This window comes from Camelus bactrianus, chromosome 17, assembly GCF_048773025.1.
Source record: "Camelus bactrianus isolate YW-2024 breed Bactrian camel chromosome 17, ASM4877302v1, whole genome shotgun sequence".
Lineage (NCBI taxonomy): Eukaryota > Metazoa > Chordata > Mammalia > Artiodactyla > Camelidae > Camelus > Camelus bactrianus.
Genome location: NC_133555.1, coordinates 6,559,282 through 6,575,695, shown reverse-complemented (window position 1 = coordinate 6,575,695; position 16,414 = coordinate 6,559,282). Strand labels below are relative to the sequence as shown.

The following is a 16,414-nucleotide window of genomic DNA, read 5'->3' as shown; positions in this document are numbered from 1 at the left end:
TGGCCTCAAACGATTCCACTCCTCCCTCCCTGTATGGGCACGCCACTCCTCCCATCAGCGGCGGAACCCATGACCCCTTCTGTGAATCTGGGCTGTGCCTGTGACCACTCTGACCAGAACGATACGGCAGAGGAAATGACACCCGGGGACTTCCGAGTCCTCAGCCACCGAGCCACCAAGAAGAAGAGGCTCCTCTGCTGGAGAGAGTGGTCATGGGGAAAGGCCCAGAAGGAAGACAGAGGGAGAGGAGCACTATGGAGGAACATCGAAGTGGCAGACATCCAGCCCCAAGCCACAGTGACAGCCACCATCCCACTGCTACTGCATGAGAGAGCCCCAGCCAGACGAGCAGAGGAACCACTCAGCTGAGCCCCAGCCAACCCACAGACTCATGCAATATAATAAAATGGCACTGGTGAAGCCAGTAAATTTGGGGTGGTTTGTTATGCAGCAAAAGATAATGGAGACACTGACCCTGACAGTGCTCTGCTTAAAATCCTTGGCTCCTGAAATCAAATTTCCATTAACTTTCCCAAGCTGAATGGCCTGGGAAAGTTACACAATCTCTCTGTGCATCATTTTACCATCCATAAAGTGGAAGTGATAATGATATAACCCTCAAAGACTGCCATGAAGATTAAGAAACAATACACATAAGACACTTAGAACAGTGTGGCACATAATGTGTGGGGTTTTTTTTTTAATTTTTAAGATTTTTTACTAATTAATTTTTTAATGGAGGTAGCAGGGATTGAACCCAGGACCTTGTGCACACTAAGCAGGCACTCTACCACTGAGCTGTAGCTTCCCTGTATGTGTTAACTTAGCCATCATCACTGTCCCCAGCAGCGTTCTCGCCCTGCCTCTCCTCTCTCCAGCCTGCTCCCTAACCACACCCCACCTGCACCCTGGGACACAGCCACAGTTGAATACTTTTTCCCGCAGCATGTCACACTTCACAACTTTGACTTTTGTACATTCCATTCCTTCTTCCTGGAGTGTCATTCACCCGCCTTGCCTGCCAGGAAAATTGCCGTGTCCTCCTGTGAAGCCTTCCTGGACCTCCCGTCAGCGCAGCAGCTGCCGCTGTGCCCTTGGAACACCCAGCGCTTGTCTCTGTGTGACCCTGTCTGTCTCCCCCGCTGGTCTCTGAGTCCCTTAAGGACAGAGCCCATGCTTGACTCATGTACCAGCAGAGCATGGCTCATAGCAAGCTCTTAATATGTGATTCTGATCGGGAAGGAGCCGGCTTTTAGAGCACTGGTTCTCAGCAGGAGGGGGGAGTGGGGAAGGGAGCAAATGTCCCCCAGGGAACATCTGGCAATGCCCAGAGAAATTTTTGGTTGTCACACGACTGCAGGAGTGCTATGGCATCTAGAGGGTAGAGGCTCAAGATGCTGCTGAACACAGGACAGCCCTCACGACAAGGAATTATCCAGCTCCAACACCACTAGTGCTGAGGTTAAGAAACCCTGTTTTCCAGGATCATCACGTATGAGACAGAGAGCACTGAATGCACATGCACTCAGTGGCCTGGGTGCGTATTCCCACCTCATCCCAGCTCAGCCTCTTCTCGGCACCTCTGGGAGCTGCAGGCACCAGAAAGGGAACCGAGGGTAAGTAAGGGCTTAAATCTGATCTCCTTTCTTCCTGCTCAGTGTGATCCTGACCCTTTTCCACTGCACCCTACGGTCCGTTCCAGCCCTGACTGACTTTCTGTGATTCTGCAGTGGTAGGTTGGTGCCTGCTGTTGCCTTCATAGCTTAAAGATGTCAACGCTGCACAGGCTCTATCACAGGCCGAGAGAGGAAAACTCCCAGGTAGGCTTGCTGGAGTCACTGAGAGCTCGCCTTACATCCTGGATCGCCCAGAACTCAGCGAACTCACGCACCTGAGACGCAGGCACCCACCCTGCCCAGGTAAGTGGCCTGCAAGCTGCAGCAGAAATGGGAGGGGAGGAAGGTGGCCCTTGAAGGCTGCGTGGCTAACTCAGCTCTAATCTTAAGAGGCCTCTTTGTTTGTCAGTCACAGCATGTCATGTCTCTGCCCGAGAGCAGGGAGACATCTGTGAAATCTGCTCCTTTGTCCCCCAGGATAAGAGTGGCAGGAAACCTCACCCTGCAGGACTGCTTCTCAGAGAGATAGGTCCTGCAGAGGGGCAGGGAGCAAAGCGGATGCCTGGGGCTCCTGGGAGGACCTGAGGTGGTTCTGAATTGGCTTCAAGAGGAGGTCAGACAGCACAGTGGTAAAGAGCCTCAGCTTTGGCATCGGGCAGGCCTGAGTGTGAGTCCAGTTCTGTCACGCGCTGTGTTGTCCTGGCTAAATGCCTTCGTCTTGAGTAAGCCTCAACCCTGAGCTGGGAACAGTAATAGTATCTACGTTGTGGTGGTTCTGTGGATTAACTGAGATAATGAAGTCACAGGTTTGGCACACTGCAGAGCCTGACTGCAAGTAGACGGCACTTGTTGTTACGGAAGGGTACTACGGACGAGCGAAGAGTTGAGGACTGTGATGAGTCACACTGAAATTCTCACTTAAGCTCCTATACCCAGGCAGGATGCTGGTGAGTTACAACACTGACGACTAACGCTTTTATAGTTCTTACCACGTGCTTACAACTGCTCCAAGTGCTCTGCACATATTAACTCAATCCTCACAAAGACCCTGTGTGACAGGTACTTTATAACTCCCATTCTAAGGGTGGGACAAAGAGACATAGGTTTACTAACTGCCCAAGACACAGGACTGGTAAGGGGAAGACGAGAGTTTGGACAAAGGTGGTGTGGCTCATGGGTCCCTGCCCTCAGCAGTACACATACAGCCCTGAAAGATTGTAGAGAATGGTAAGAAATGGGGGGCTACCCAGCCTTCCTCACCCCTGCCCTGCTCCCAGACACCCTCTCCACCCCAGACAGCAGAACACAGCAGGGAAGCACCAAGTTCTGCAAGGAAGAGTCTAGAAGTGGCTGTGGGAAAGTGGGCAAGAGATGCCACAGGGAGGCAGGAAGCAAATGAGTCAGAAATGGGCAAACCGGGACCCCACCTCAGTACCACCTGCTGTCTGTGGGTGCCTCTGTGCCCTGAGACATATCTTCTCAGAGCTTAATTTTTCTCTCTCTAAAACAAGGCTTAGACACGGTCAAAATCCTGCTAGCTCTAGAAGGCTCGGCTCTCCTCATGAGAAGAGGCTGCAGCTGGAGCCTTGGCCAGATCCTATCCTGGGGTAAGAGCGCCCTCTGGTGGGCGATTCCAAGAACGTCCCAGAGCTCCTGGGCTGGGACTCTCGAAGACCTGGCTCCTAGTGCCTGCTCTGCCCAGATTTAGCTGGGCGGTCCCTGGCAAGCTGGGCGGTCCCTGGCAAGATGCTTCAGCTCCCTGAATCTCAGAATTCTGATTGGTAATATAACGCTGAAAAAACTAGCAACGATGATAATACTTGTAATAGCTAACACTTTTTTCAGCACCTTATTTAAACCAATGTGAATGATAAATTTTAGAAGTGATACATTTGTTCTGGGCATTCTAATAAGTTATAACATTGCCTCTGTTTTTCCCTATGTATATTTTTGTCCTTCATGGGCTTTTTTATTTTGATTTTGGTTTGTGGGGACTTTTTTAATTGTGGTGAGAACAATTTCTGACCACAGGAAGAATTTAATTATGGTGAGATCTGTTCTCTTACCAGGTTAAGTGTACAATTCAGTGCTGTTAACTGTAGGACTGTGCAGCACAGCAGGTCTCCAGAACTTATTCATCTTGTGTTACTAAAACTTTCTACCTATCGTTTTAGCTAAGGCTTTCTGAGCATCTACTACATGGCAGGCCCTGTTCTAGCAGTACATACATTTACTTAATGAATCCTTCACATATCCACGTAAGAAAGTTCAGAAAGATGGCACAGCTCACTACATTAGCCCACAAGAGACTGCACCAATTCGGAAAGTCTACAATAATGACGTCTGTGAGGTGATTTACATTTGATCACCCCACTGACTCCACCCACCACCCATGAGAGCAACATTGTTCTACTCATTTACAACGGGAGATGGAAGACCACTCAATCCATACATATTTGCTTGTGTGTGTGGAGTCCTGCACCAGACCCTGTGGGCGCACAGGAGTTGGGCACTCAGAGCCCACGGCCTCTTGGAGTTCTCTGTCTGGCAGGAAGGGGAGACATGAGTAAGCACCCATGGGATGTGTGTGTGCTATGGAAAAATCTGAAACAAAGCCAGAGGAGCTTCACTTGGTCTGGGAGAGGAGCAATGACAAAAACCAATCCACCCAGGGTCCCATGCTCCCAAGCTGTGTGTTGCCTCATCATGGGACCAGCACACTGTTTACAGACCTGTTTGTCCACCCCTGGCCTCCAGTTAGTAGCTGAGCTCCTGAGCAACACAGGTGATTAGCCTGTGTCCTAATCACCTTCATAAGCCCAGCACCCAGCAAAGGGGCTGGCATCTGTGGCTGCTCAGTAAATATTTGCCCAGTGAAAGCCCTACTCCTTCCATGCCCCAAAGCCCTCCCTCCTTTCATTCCGTGGACCTTCCTCTCCTGCACAATAACCCACAGAGGTTAGGACAGTGGCTCCTTAGCCCGGCCCTGACCATTAGTTTCCAACCCAGAGAAGTTCCACTTATGTTAACTATTCCAAGTATAATAGAATAAAAGTGTTGTGTGGGGAGGAGAGGGGCCAGCAGTTTTCAGACACTTGCTCTGTGCTGCGCACTCTGTCTTTATCACCTTAAATCTTCTAACGAGCCCGGAAGTCGGTAGGAAGTGGCAGGGCTGGGATCTGCACCCGGGCAGTCTGTCTCTTGTGCTCACGTGCACTATGTTCTGCAGCCCCTTGGCTCCTTCCTCCAAGCATCAGTCAGTGGCCAGTGCTGCTCTCAGCAAAGGGCAGACCTCAAAGACTGTCATTTAGGCTTCTTCCCCTACACACTGGGACCTTCCTAAAATCAGAATATTCTTCCGGAAGCTCCATGGTCACTCTCTGAAAGCCACAAAGCATCTTCCCAGGATTTCACATTTCCAGTCTCTGGCCTCTTATTCCTGAAGAAACTCTAAAGGACATGGGGATCCAGGCGCAGTCCACTGGGTTGAACCAACCAATGAAACTGACTCCTGAAAGATACCATTCTCCATCTGCTCACCTGGGGAGTAAAATCAGTGAGCGTAATAACAATAGAAACAAGAATGTATATCCTTGACTGAGCTCTTACTGGGTGCTGGCCTTCTGCTAAGCCCTTCTCAAATATCATCTCATTTACTCCTCACAGCAACCATCAGAGGTAGGTACTATTTGATCTCCATTAGGTAAAGTTCTTGAGAACAGAGCTCTGATGGTTTGGGCCTTCCAGGAAGCTGACACCAAGACAGAATTAGACATGGAAGAGCTTCATTGGGAGAAACATCTCTGAAGGATAAAGGGGAAGGAGCAGAGGTAGGCAGGAAAGCCTCTGACCCTGATCCAAGTCTGATACCTATGGGGGTGGGGGTGGGGGGCAGGAAGGGCTGGGCTGGCAGAGCCCAGGCTGCAGTGCCCCAGCGCCCTCACCACAGCCTCAGCACGAACGCGGTGGTGCAGTGGAGGGAGGTGAAGTTAGCTACTTCACTGCTCGCAAGAGTTTCTCTCTTAAAGTTGCTCTAAGCAGCGTGATCCTGTGGCTGCCACAAAAGACTGAGTTCCCTGGTGAGTCCCTGCACCCAGGACAGCACCTAGCATGCTGCATTCAATAAATATTTATTGAATTAATCTGTTACTTGCGTTAATCCCCTTTTACATGTAAGGAGACAAGTGCAGAAAAGTTGAGTGGCTGGGCCAAGGTCACACAGCTGGTAGGTTGCCCCGCCCAGTTCTAAGTCCTGGTTTCCCCACTCCAAAGCCCACACACTTAAGACCGTGTTCCTCTGTAACTTGGCCTTTCCTACCTCCCTCTTCTCTCCCCGCACTGAGCACCAAAACATTGCCTGGCTGTAGTATCAGGATATTTTCTTGCCTTTACTCACTCAGTCAATCACTTATTCATTCATTCACTCACTCACTCATTCATTCAGCAAATATTTCCCAGGTCCTGCACAGGATACCTGGGTGACACAGACCAATAGGAAAGGTCCCTCCTTTGAGAAGCTCACTACCCAGAGCAGGGAGGCAGTCACATAGCAAAGGATTAGTGTGCAATGTGACAGGGTTACAATGGCAGGGCACTGCCCAGAGTTAAGTCTCAGGACAAGGAAGGCCAAGAAGTGGAGTGAAGCCCACCTACATACAGCTTAAAAGGAAGCAATCTCGTTGGAGATTCAGCCTGGAGGTTTGCCTTGAAACTTGTTTGCCCAGTACCTTAAATATGACTGAGATGATGCCAACTGTTCATATCTAAGGAAATAGAGGCTGATGGAAGTGACAGAGAACTAGTCTTCTCAAGTGAAGGCTTCTCAAATGGCTCTATCAAAGGACAAAGCTAGTCAGCTAGGTCACAAGGATGTGGTCAACATTCTTGACCTGACCACTCTCCTCCACTCCAGCCCAACCTCACTGTCCATCAGTCACGTACACCTTTGCCTCACTCTTCCAGTGGGCTCAGAAACCAGGATCCCTGAGCCTCTATAGTGGCTCCCAGTGAATCCTGCATTTTGCTACTCACATTCTTTTTTGGGGTTCCTTCCCCTGGGCTTGGCCACATGGCTTGCTTTGGCCAATGAAACATTAGCAAATGTGATGCAATCAGAGGCTAGATAAGTACTTGCACACTGAGGCCTGTCCCCTTGGAATGCTCCCTTTTGGACCCAGTTGTCACATAAGAAGGTTGGGCAAAACAAGTGAATGATGAGAAACCACACTGTGAGAGAGGTTCAGCCACAGGACATCCTGTGTCCTGCTTTAGCAGCCACACGAGGGACCTCAGGGTGAGACAAGCAGAATAATTGCCAGGTCAAACCACAGAATCATGAGAAATAATAAACTGGATTATTAAGCCACTAAATTCTGGAGTGGTTCCTTATGTGGCAGTAAATAATTGAAATAGCCTCTGATCCCCATTTTCCTGTTAACCCTGTGATGATCTCAATCACTACTCCTCTCCCTGGAGTGCCACCCACACTGGCTGTCTTGCTATTCTTCAAACACCACAAGCCCTCACCTCAGGGCCTTTGCACTTGCTGTTCCATTCACCTGGAGTGTATTTCCCCGAGATACCCACATGGCTTGTTCACTCAACTCCTTCAAATCTACCCAAATGCCATCTTCTCAATGAAGTCTTCCCTCACCAGTCCATTAAAAATGATAATCTTACCCTGTCAGTCCTTATTCTCTTTCCTAACTTTTCCCCTTTGCATGTTTCCACTTTTTAAAAGCTTATAAGTTAATTTTACTGCGTATCTCTACCAATTAGAATATAACTCCTTGAAGGCGGGGATTTTTGTATTGTTCACTGCTGTACCTTCAGTGCCTGGAATGACACTTAGTACATGGCAGGCACTCAATAATAGTTGTTGAATAAATGAATAAAAATATAGTACGAAAAATGTGATGCTCAGTACATAAAAGACCTTATGGGAAAACTGAGGAGAGATGTCTAACCCAGTTATGGAAATTAGGCAGAGCACAAGAAGGTGGGAAGACGTTCAGGGCAGAGACCCAAAGTAAAGATATACTCTCTGCTCTGGTGGACACCCAGAGCGGGAGAGAAGAAAATGGTCCCTGCAAGAAAAGAGAAGTAGCGCAGCATGAAGTTTCTGCCTTACTACAGCCCCGCACAGTATGTGTCCGGCCTGCCCCTCTCCTCCCTACAGCTGAAGGGTCGTGATCCCTAGCTCCAAGTCCCATTCTGCTCCTAGTTTCCAGGACAGCCCTGACCTGAGATGGCAAGCCCATAAGCTGCTCTAGCACCCCTCTACAGAAACATCAAGTCTCCCCTCGTCTGGGCAGGAGCCAGACAGTAGGGGGGAGGGTACTGGGGCCCAGTTCTGATGACCAGGCTCCAGCTTCATTCCCAGCACCTGGAGCCTTGTCTTGGCAAATTCCCAGTACCTTTGGACTCCAGACCTGCCTTGGTATGACCACTCTTAGAAACAGAAAACTCAACCCAAACTGGCTTAAGCACTAAAGAGGTCTAGTGACTGGAACAACTAAACATTCTAGTGGTGTGGCTGGCCTCAGGCACAGGACTCAAATGATGTCACTGGGACTGAGTTTCTCTCCGTTTCTTGGCTCTGCCTTCAGTGGAGTTGGCTTCATTCATCCTCAGGCTCTTCAAAGGCCTCCAGCCTCTGCCATAACTTCAGGCTTTTACTTCAGAGTGTCAAACTGGCTGCTGTGTCTCCAGCTCCACGTTCTCCCAGACTTTAGAATCAAATGGGAGAAAAGCACCTGCCTTTCTCCCACCAATCCCAGAAGTCATGGCTGTATTTCATTTGCTATGGCTGGATCAGGTGATCCATCCCTAAACCAATCACTGTGCTTTTCCCCCTTCCCCCATGCTGTGTGTGAGAAAGGACTTGCTAATTTGATTGGCCAGGTACGGATCATGTGTTCCAGACCTGGAGCTGAGAGTGGAGCCTCACAGAGATCAGTAGCTGAGAGAAGAAAATAAAAATCTGGGCTAGAACCCAAAGGAAAGGGAATGGCTGCTGAAGGGACAGACAATAACCTCAGACTCCAAGTTTAGTTCCATAGCCTGGCCTCTAGCAACTCAGCCAAAGAGGTAAATAACAGTCCTTGATTGAAGAATGTTTAACACCTCTGCCACAGTCTACAAAATTCAAAAACAAATGGTGAAAGTATATCTTTTATGGTGAAATGAAAATAAAAAATGTTCAAGTATACATAAGCCATGGAAAACCTATGGGGACCTAAATGATAATAATGATTTTGCAATATAATTTGCTTTCAGGATTTAAAAAAAGAATGTGATGCTATTACCATTCATCTTTGAAAAAGTAAGATAAAATTCAGGAAGGGAAAACAAAGATAACCTAAATCATGTCTAGTATCAAAAACCCATTTGAACAGATTCCAGAGGCTGTCTGGACTCCTCTCTGGTAATGCAATTTTGCTCTGTCAAATGTTTCATGAAAGTGGGTCACTGGCTAGAGCCAAAAACTGGTTTTTGTTTTTTCCTTTTCAGTGTAGCAATTTGTCCCATATGATTTTTTTTAAGCTGGATTTTAAGATTGAGCCCATATTTTTGGCCATCTGAGGAATGCATCAAACACATTTGTTTAGAAATCAGCTAGCCTAGTGATTTCTAAAATTGTTAAAGAAACATCTTATTTAATCATTGTTCTGCCCCTTAACTACTTCCTGCTAAGCATCTTAAAGCGGGAGAGGCTGGACGAAGGTTTGGTTTGGGTTTTTTGTTTTTTTTTTTTTAAGCCTGAGAAACTGGGACTTCCCTACATTTCAAAGCACAAAGGCCTATTATTCAAGGAAAGGGGCCAGGGAGGCAGGGCGATTCAATTTTGTAGGCCACTGAGTACTTCTTCCTTTCTCCTGCCAAATCAAGGCTCACTCCAGTCCCAAGTGGACTACACGTGGGGCAGTCCTCTGTGAAAAAGTGAAAGCAGTCGAGGAAAAAGAAAGAGCGGCCAGCCAGGAGAGCCTGGGGAGCACTCATTATATCTGAATAGAGCCAGTGAAAGGGGCTTTTTGCTGAGCTGCCTGGGTGAGGCCACTCCATTCAGGCTCCCATTGTAAATTCCATCTGTGTGCTATCATTTCCTGACCCAGAAACAGGGAAATGTTTAGGCCATAAATTTCCCTAGGACCTTGCCTAACCACAAAAATCACTCCCTGTGAAGTTCACTGGCTCCTTCGAAATTTGGTGAAGGTTTAAGACCATGTTTGCCTTGATTCCCTCTCCCCATTTACTGAATGGTCTCCTCCTCATCTCCCTACTTTCCTTCCAGAAATTAGATCCTCCATGAAGTGAAATGAAACTGGGATGTTTATGAGGAAAGCTCTGGGGGAAATCAGAAGCTCTTCTGTCCTCGAATGAGAAGCTTAAAATGTCTGGCTGGCCCAAAGCCAAAGTTAGTCAAGGGTCAAATGGTAATGTAACAGTTTGTGTTTGAATAAGTCTGAGAAACTGAGGATGTAAATAAGAAGAGAAAACAGAAATGATGTAGAACAGTGGTTGTCAAACTTTAACACGCATCAAAATGATGTGGAAGAGCTTCTGATTCCAGAGCTGTGGGGTGGGGTCTGAGAATGTGTGTTTCTCACAAGTGCCCAGTGGCGCTGCCGCTGCTGGTCCAGGGACCAGGTTTGGAGAACCCCTGATGTAGGGGGTGACTGTACCAGACCTCACACATCCAGCAGGACATTAGATATATTCAAAGGTTCAATAACATCTGGACTCAGACTCAGTAAACGTAGTCTGGTACCTACCTATAGACCCAGGCTGAGTGCTTTCTATGGTAGTAGTTATGGCTAGCAATCTACCACACAGTTATATACCGAACATAAAAATATTTTTATAACTCAACTTCACTTTTAGCCCCTATTCAACCAGAGTAATAAAAATGTAACCTCAGCTAATTTAAAGTCTTTCTCCCACTTTCAGGGATGCCTCTGGGTTCTCAGTGTTTATGAAAAATCATGGGATTGGGGGTGTGTGGGGGCAGGGCATGCATTCTGGTCCTTGCTGTCATCTGTCTACTAGGCTGTCAGATGAAATCGCCATCACCTTGTTTGGCCTGTAGGCGTCCATCCTCACTGATCATCACTGACACATCCCTCACCCACAGGCAACATGACCCCTTCTGGTGCAGCACCATTTCTGGGCCACTCTGGGAACTCAGAATCTGCCAGCCATGTCCTTTCTGCTCCCCAGGGCTCTGCCCAGAAAGCAGGGCACAGGGGCCCTCTCTCTCAGGGCTGCTGCATCTCTACTTGTATCACACCCTCTCTGTCTCTCTTTCTTCCCACCCTTACTGCCCCACCTCTGCCCAGAACGGCGGATTTTTTCTCCTCAAACCCCTGGCCATGTCCAGTGCTCTCAGTGTTCCCCTTAGGGCTTTAGACTTTTGAAAACCAAAGCAAGAAAGATTCCTACTTGTTTTTTCTGCTCTGACATTTCCTTCCCAGAGTTAACGAGCACAGAATGGCCTAGCTGCTTAAGTGGGGAAGGCTGCATAAACGAAAGAAGCTTAGAAGGAGAAAAAATAAACTAATCTAAAATACACACACATTAACAGTTTAGAATTATTTTCTATTACTATTTTGCAATATCTACATTCTTCTCTTTCATTTTCAAGGTAATCCTGTGAGGTAGATATTATTCTTCCTGTGTTACAAATGAGAAAATTGAAATGCAGAGAGATTAGGAAGCCTTGCCTGAAGTCCTGTATGCCAGGTCTTGAACTCAGGGCTTCTCAGTCTGAATCCAAGGCTAATTCCATTGTATCTCGGCTTTTCCTCCCAAAGAAGCAGCGGAGAGAGGGAGGCCTGTCAATGTAGAAGTCATAGCCCACAATACTGATCAGTGTTAGGGAATTATTTGGCCCATGAGATACTATTAAGCCAAGACTTAGTGGTAACAAGGCAGAGTAATAAAATAAACCAAGAGACAGGATGCGAGGTAAATAAGGGGTTAATAGGTTTGTGAACACCAGAGATGAAGGAGTCAAAAGGCCCCAAGTCAAGGCCACAGGTCAAGGAGTAACCATTTCCTGACTATGAGAGACAGGTTAGAAGTCCAGAAAATTAAGACCCAAACCAAAGTGCCCTGAGCCCCTCAAATCCTAAGCTGGTCAGGAGTCAGGAAGGCAGGAGTCACAGAAGTCAGTTAAGGCATCAACAGTAAGAGTTAGACCTTGGACTACAAAAGGGTGCATTTGCCCTTTAAGTTGTTTTCCTGGAAAACTCAGAACCCACAAGTTGAGTAGGAACATGACTGTGAAAGTGAGGACTGGCTGAGTGGAAATCCAGGACAGCAACGGGAGAGCAGAGATTAGAGAAAGTCCTTGAGGCCAAAAAGCATGTTGCTGTGCACAGGGAATGTCTGCTGCCTCTGTCTAGCACGCCTGCTTATGATAACAAAGCCCATCTCAGCCTTTGGAGGAACAAATTCTCCCAACCTTAGCTCCTGGGTTCAAGAGGGACTGACTGCCCACTGACCAGGCCAGGATTCCACATACATCACAGTGATTGGCTCAGGAGTGAGTACGTGACCCGAGGTAGGCCAGTCAGCATGGCAGTGGTCTGGATGTCTGTCCCACCGAAATTCGTATGTTGAAATCTTAACCCCCAAAGATGATGGTATAAGCCGGTGAGGCCTTTGGGAGATGCTTAGGTCATGAGGGTAGAGCCCTCATGAATGGGACTAGTGTTCTTGTAACAGAAGAGATCCTTTGCCCTTTCCACCAGATGAAAACAGAACAAGAAGGTGCCACCTATGAACCCAGAAGTGGGCCCTCATCAGACACCACAGCGAATCTGCTGGCACCATGATCTTGGACTCCAGCCTCCAGAACTGTGAGAAGCCAACTTCTGTTGTTCGTAGGCCACCCATCTGTGGTGTTTTGGTATAGCAGCCTGAAGGAACTAAGACAAGCGTCAACCTCGCCACTTTCTGGAGTGACAGGAAAACTGGAGGTAACCTGGTTTACTGAGCGTGCTAAGCCAGTAGAATATAATGGTGCTGTCCACTTGGACCACCTCCCCAGGAGAGCTTGCCTGACAATAAAACCAACAGAGCAGGAAGTCGGGCTAAAACACAGGGGCAGAGCAGAAGAGAAAGAAACTGTATCCTAAGAACATTCTTTGAGGCCCTAGATCCAATCATAATAAATTCACCCCCTGGAACTTCTCAGTTAAGTGAACCAATAAATCTCCTTTTTTGGTTATCTGTCAATGTCTGAAAGACTCTAATTAACTGTGCATAAAAATTTGCACTACATAATGAAAATATGGACAGATGCACTGAAAGGACAACAATTTTTGTGGAATTACAAAAGGAATAAGCCCTAAACATGCTTACCCTCAGTTTTTTCTGTCAGAGGTCTGATCTCTGGGGCTCTAGGCAAACCTCTCACTGACAAAGGGAGGTGTCTTTAAGACCTAAGGAAGGGCAGAGAGGTTAGATTCCAAGGTAACTCCCTCCAACCAGCAAATATTCACTGTGGGCGTGCTGGGTAAAAGGCTCCAGACAATGCTAGCTCCAAGTGTTACCACTGAAAAACCTTAACTCCAACACTTAATTATTCATAGTGCTATACAAGGCCCACACAAAGAACACCATCTATGTCCAATATGTGCACAACATCTGGTGGTTTTAAAATATGTCCACAAATTATTTGACGCTCCTTCCTTTAAATTTGGAGTTTAGTTTACTGCCCCTTGAAAATGGGACAGATTTAGTGACTCACTTCTAAGAAACAGAATGTGATGAAAGGCATGTTTTCTGACACTCTCTCTCTCTCTCCATTCTAGCCTTTGGAACTAAGCAAGGTACCACATTTTGAAGGAGCCCAAGTTACAGGGAGAGGACACATGAGGATGTTCAGACAACAGCCCTAGGGAGGCCCTCAGCCAACAGCCACAGTAAACCATGAGACAAGCAAGTGAACAAGCCTTCAGATGACTTCAGCCCCAGCCTTCAAGTCTTCCAACTGAATATGCCCCCAGGCACAGTGAAGCAAGGACTGCCATTCTGCTGTGCCCTATCTTAATTCTTGACCTGTGGAAATTATGTGAGATCATAAATGGTGTTTATTATTTTTTAGCCACTGTGCTCTGAAGTACTTTGTTACACAGCAATACATAACTAAAACACAGTCCAAGAACAAAACAGCAAATGATTATCAGCTCATATGCTAACTCCAATCAACTGACAGTTGTCTGGAGAAAGGTGCATCAGGGCTGAGAAAGAAAAAGAAGATGGAATCAAACTAGCGAAGTCTACCATAAGCATGGACGTGGGAAGTGACAATACTGTTTTTTTATTTGCCAGCCTTGGTCTAAGACAACTGACTACAGACCCAGGAAAAAAAAAAAAAAAGTTCCAAGAGGGAACGGGAGAAAAAGGCATGGAGAGTGGGCAGCAGAAAAAGCACTAGGCTTGGCAATAAGATACAAGGATTCAAAGCTCAACTATGTACCAGCTGGGAGAACTTAAGCTAGTTGTTTAATCTGGCCCTCAACTCCCTCATCTGCAAAATTACAGAACTGTTGTGAGAGTTAAATTAAATGTGATCATGATACAGATGTCTGGCAACAGTAGGTCCTCAACAAATGGGAATGTGGTGGGAGTCCTGGCAGAACTTAAGCAAAATTTGGATGTGGGAAGGGAGATGGATTGGAGGTCTATTTGACTCTCAAATACAGAACTGTCACGTGACATTCGAAGCCTTCCCAAAGCTTTATTTCCCAAGTGTGTTCTGTGAAATACTAGGACTGTCGGACATTAATAGCACATTCTGTAAAACACTGGTTCTGTGGATGTTTAATAGGTGTTACACAGATAAAAAGAGTTTGCATATATCCACTTACCATATGGCCCAGCAATCCCATTTCTGGATATTCACCTCAGAGAAGTCAACATTTATGTTCACACAAATACCTGTACATGAATGTTTATCGCAGCTCTATTCATAATCCCCAAAGGCTGGAAACAACTCAAATGTCCTTCAACAGGATAAACAAACTGTGGGACACTCATACCATAGCAATGAAAAAGACCAAACTCTTGATACATACAACATGGATGAATCTCAAAGGTATCACCTGAGTGAAAGAAGCCAGTCTCAAAGCCAGTATAATTCCATTTATATGACTTTTTTGTGAAAAAGAAAACTATTTTGGGGAAGAACATGTCAGTGGTTGCCAGGAGCTGGGGGGAGGGGGTGTGACTACAAAGGGATAGCACAAGGGAGTACTAGGGTCTGATGAAACTGTTTCATATCCTGACTGTGGTGGTGAAAGGGAGCAGGACCCTGTGGGCACCCCCAACCCCTGCCTCTTGTTTCTAGAAAAGCTGAAGTCTCCCAGGCCTCTCTGAGTCATAGAAGAGCAGGCTCAAGCAGTTGATTAGGACAAGCCTGACTGCAGATCTCACCTTCCCTTCCAAACAGACCAAAGGGTTCTTCTTCTGAAAACAGAACTGTGTACAAGTGAACAGATACTGGTAACAAAGTGTGGAAGATTATGCAAAAAAGAATGTCAAGAGAGCTCTTTCTCCATGACAGCAAGAAATTGTTTACAAAGGAAAATGTATGCTGAAACCAATTCATTTTTTTCCTTTGCTTTTATAGCACATTAGGTTCTTCTTCCGGGATTTATTGAGTCATGAAACACATTAACTGTGGCAGGCTGAGTTTCAATTAAAGGCAGGAGGCAAGGGTCATTTACCTACAACTAAATACTTCTTCAATAATAACAGACTCATGAACAAAGGGAACTTGTTCTGAGGAGAATATGAGGAATTATGACTATAGCCATCATTTTTATTCAGACACAAATGACTCTAGGCCAGAAAATCATATTAGCTGAAAACATAACTTGGAACCCACTGCTAATACCAGGAAACGTTTCTTGCATGTGGGCAACTCGCTACCAAAATCAGCAACCATGATGATTGGGGAAAAAATACCCTAGCTTCTCAACTTACCATCTCTCTTGACAGGATGACTTAGATTTTAGTTTTACAAAGTACCAGAATGTTATCATAGACTAATCAAATTCTTAAAATAAAATGATAGTCCACATTTTAAAAGCAACGCCACCACAAAATACTGCAGTGGTGTTTGGGGTTTGATGATGACGATCCTTTTCAGAAGAAAGTGTCTCAGGAGGAGGAGGCGGGGGAGCACAGATGGTGTCTGGTGGCTCCTTCACTGCAGCTCACTTTGCATTCCTTACTCTCTTGTAAGCGCTATCAGCAGAACTCCGTCTCAGCCTTCCTTCCTCTCCCTTTCTCATATTTCTTGGCCTGTTCCCTTTGTTGATTTCAATCACTTGGCCCCTTCCAATTCCTCCTTTCCTTGAACCTGAGTCCTCTCTGTACTGCCTTACCTGATACACAAAGATTATAACTGCTCCTCACATGACAGCCCTGCATTCTCTGGTGTTAGCACAAAGAAAGAATTCTCTCTCAGGCAGGATCTGTTTACACTGCAATTTCCCATGTCCTTTTCTCAAAGCTACAAGACAGTCCCAGTTAGTCTCTCTCCCTCTTTCTCTCTCTCTCTCTCAGCATCTGATCTCTGATAAAACAGTGAGTACATCTGGTTAATATTCAGGTGGAGTGAAAGTTGACTTAATCATGAGCAACTTTTAAAATCTTTCCCTAAACTGGTAACAAACACAATTTCTAACATATAGAAGTGACAATTACATTCAGATCAATAATTACTGAGTGTCTACCACCTCACGCTGGGGATAGAGCCAACCCCCATGCTGGGGATAGAGGTC

At 46.5% G+C, this 16,414-nt stretch overlaps 1 protein-coding gene and 1 long non-coding RNA gene across 3 annotated transcripts in view; one reads left to right on the top strand and one right to left on the bottom strand.

Moving 5' to 3' along the window:
- Positions 1–16,414, bottom strand: part of SRGAP3 (SLIT-ROBO Rho GTPase activating protein 3) — a 288,661-nt gene that overhangs the window by 257,154 nt on the left and 15,093 nt on the right. The gene's annotated exons all lie outside the window — the stretch shown is intronic.
- LOC123616285 (uncharacterized) lies at positions 513–15,720 on the top strand. The gene is made up of 4 exons (XR_006724262.2): positions 513–1,616; positions 1,731–1,919; positions 12,371–12,598; positions 13,436–15,720. It is a non-coding gene; the product is annotated as an uncharacterized LOC123616285 (long non-coding RNA).